We start from the raw sequence: 3,681 nt of genomic DNA on the forward strand, positions 1-3,681 counted from the left end.
CGCCCCGGAGCGGCGCTGATCCTCGATAAAGGGCTTGCATCTCAGCAGTGACATTGCCACCTGGCAGCGCTACCGGGTCCGGAGGGCGGCATCTAGAGGTCGTACCTGGCGCACCCAATAGGAACTGGAACCGGATAGACACCGTAAAGACAGAGCATCAGCCACCAAGGTTCCTAGTGCAGCGGTCATACCCGTATTGCAGCCCAGGAGCGCCACTGACCTGAGGCGGCCAACCATGGGGAAAAAAGATACACTACCTAAACCTCCGAAACAAGGCCCGATGGATAACTTCGCGACATCACGCCTGGGAAAGGAGCACCCCAACGCAGTGCCAGAGGGACCAATAGACACAGGTAGGCTGCTGGCAGCGATTCAAGCCTCAAGATCAGACATTCAGGAATCCCGAGCAGCCCTAGAAGTTAAAATTGGAGAGGTAGGGTCAGAGGTCACTCTCCTGCGACAAGACTTCAGGAACCTGTCGGCTAGAGTCACAGAGACGGAAACGCGAATCGGGGAGGCGGAAGACTCGCTCACCACACTTCGGAAGGATATGGTAGAGCTCCAGGCCTCGCATAGACAACTATTGTGGAAGGTGGACAATGCCGAAAATAGGGCTCGCCGCAACAACCTACGCTTTGTGGGATTTAGAGAAGGAATCGAAGGAAATAACATGGCGGCGTTCCTCCACGCATGGCTGTCTACTACCTTCCCAGCGGCAAAATTCTCTGCGTGTTTTGTAATTGAAAGAGCGCATAGAGCACTGCTAGCAAAGCCACCGGAGGGTGCGAGACCGGTTATCGCACGCTTTCTCAATTTTGCAGACAGGGATTTGATACTGCGGGAAGCACGAAAACTGGGAGAGATTCGATTGGAGAACACGAACATCATGATCTTCCCGGATTACAGCCAGGAGGTGCAGAAACAGAGACGCTCCTTTGATACGGTGAAGGCGAAACTCAGGTCCATGAACGTCACCTAAATGTTGCTTTTCCCGGCCAAACTTAAAGTCATATACAAAGAAAAATCATTATTCTTTAACCACCCTGAGGACGCATGGCAGTGGCTCGAGGAGAGACCGATCCTCAATAGCAGAGAAGCCGCAGGGCGTGAGGAAGTGGATAGGTCACTGAGAGAGAAAGCACAGTGGGGCCTTCCTAAACCCCAAAGACGGAGATCCAGAAGACTACATTCCCGCACTCCGGGGACACCGTACCCGGCACACACCGCCACGAGGATGAGGAGAGGGCGATCGGAGTCGCCGGGGGAATCGTCTACAGCGGGCTCTAGAAGGCAGGATATCCATCACCAGGTACGTTCGGAAGGAGAGGAGGAAGAAGACGCAGACGGTGGAGCATGGGAAGCCGAGGTGGATGAGCATGGAGAGGAACAGAACTCGATACATCCACTGGTAAAGGAGATACGCCACCTAGAGCAAGACTCCTTCTACAAGAATAGCGGGACTGATACAGCTACGCAAGATTCACATTCATGAACGATGATTGAGTGGGTGTCCAGAGGCAACGGCCGGGGAGACCGGAGACACGCAAGTTGACGCTATGCTCTGTTGTTTTTTACCATCTGATTGGTTGGTGTTTCTTGAGTTGGTTTGTTCGCCCGTTTGGGCGCAGAGTAGGGACCAATAGCCCCAGCGCATTCCACTTTGGGGGGAAGGGTGAACAATGGGGGGGCAAGGGTGGGCGACAGACCGGCTACCGCTGAAAGCTCTGTCCTATACTGGGAGGAGTCTGGAAGGGGAGGGCGGTGGGGAGGTGGGGGGAACAGGGAGATGCAATGTTCTATCAAGTTGGGGGGGAGGGGAGCAAAGTTGGAGGGGGGGAACAGTGGGAGGTGAGCTACAGACATACACTTCGACACACCGATCCATACATCCATCATCGATACCTACGGTAGATGAGAATCGACACACACAATGGCAGGTACATTAGCAGCTCCACAAGGGGAGGACAAGGGAGTCTCTCTCCTAACATGGAATATGAACGGCTTGGGATCGAAAATTAAAAGGGGATTGGTGAATACATACCTTAAGAGAACGACACCGGACATCATTCTACTGCAAGAAACACACCTTAAGGGGGACAAGTGTGCGTTCATAGCTAGAGGTAGATACAAGGTCTTGGCACACGCAGGGTACACCTCGGACTCCAGAGGGGTAGCGATCCTAGTCAAAAAGTCATCCCCGTTCTGCACCACACGCACATGGAGCGACCCTCAGGGAACATATGTGGGAGTGCAAGGGACTTGGAGGAGACAAAGGTACACTATAATCTCGGTCTACGCGCCTCCGAAGCTACAAGCACGCACGCTCAAGGGACTCACATCCATTCTCTTAGACACAGCGGACACCATGCAAATAGTGGGGGGCGATTTCAATGATGTAATGTCTGAAGTACAAGATCGCACGGGGCAACCACGTAGAGGGGGAGCGCAGACAGCCCTGTCACAATTGATGACTACTATAGGACTCACTGACATATGGCAATGGCGCCATCCTACACAGACCGCCTATTCATTCTACTCCGGGGCACATGGGGTCTTTTCCAGACTAGACAACATCTTCGTACCGAGGCAATATCTCACAACTGACGATGTAGTAGAATACAAAGCGAGGGGAATCTCGGACCACTCACCCCTATATGCAAAGGTGGGAGGAGGAAGGGGAGGAGAGGTGCGGAATGGCGTCTAGCGGCATGGGACCTCCAGACACCTGGAGATCACACGTGGCATTAGGGCAGACATTAAGGTGTATATAGCGGAGAATGAAGGTTCAGTAACTTCTGGGATCACCTTCTGGGAGGCGATGAAACCAGTGCTACGAGATAGAATACAGAGGAGGTTGGGGGAGGAGAGACGGAAACAACAAGCAGAAGTAGCAGACCTGGAAGCCACGATTTTGACTCTAGAGGAGGAATATCAAGCACACAAGGGGGCGGGGACACTGCGACAACTGCTTGATGCACAACAGAACTACTTACTTAGGAGCCCCGGTTGCAGTTACTCGCAGGCTTCAAGTCATACAAAACTGTGCTGCACGGCTTTTGTACAACATCCCCCGCCGGCAGTCAGCTAGGAAAGCTCTGAAAGAGCTTCACTGGCTCCCGGTGGCGGCTAGAGTGCAGTTTAAGGCCATGTGCATAGTTCACAAATCATTCCATCGCACTGGCCCGGCAATTCTCCATCCTGTGGTTACGCCTTACGCACCGTCCAGAGCTTTACGCTCTAGCTCCCTTCAGCTTGTAACCACAACAAAAATTAACAAGGCCCGCTGGGGTGGTCGCTCCTTTTCTCATTCTGCGGCCAAACTTTGGAACTCCCTGCCCCTTTCCCTCCGAGAAAACAATAATCTCATGTCCTTCAGAAAGGCCTTAAAAACGCACTTGTATGCACAAACGTTCTCATCTACCCGGTGCCCGCTATAAAATAATCAGTCTAAAGCGCTGCGAGGCCTCCGGGTAGTTACGCGCTATATAAGTGCAATTTTCATTTCATTCATTTCATTTCAACTATAGAGAGGTGGTCTCGAATGAGGCGAGGACACAATCCCTGGCAACTCTCCACCGTCTCTACGATGTGGGGGATAAATCGGGTAGGCTCCTGGCATGGTTGAGTAGGAAGGAGAGAGCGGAAAGATGGGTGGAACAAATTAAATCTGCGGAAGGGGGA

The sequence above is a fragment of the Lissotriton helveticus genome, chromosome 1_1 (genome assembly GCF_964261635.1).
Source record: "Lissotriton helveticus chromosome 1_1, aLisHel1.1, whole genome shotgun sequence".
Taxonomy (NCBI): domain Eukaryota; kingdom Metazoa; phylum Chordata; class Amphibia; order Caudata; family Salamandridae; genus Lissotriton; species Lissotriton helveticus.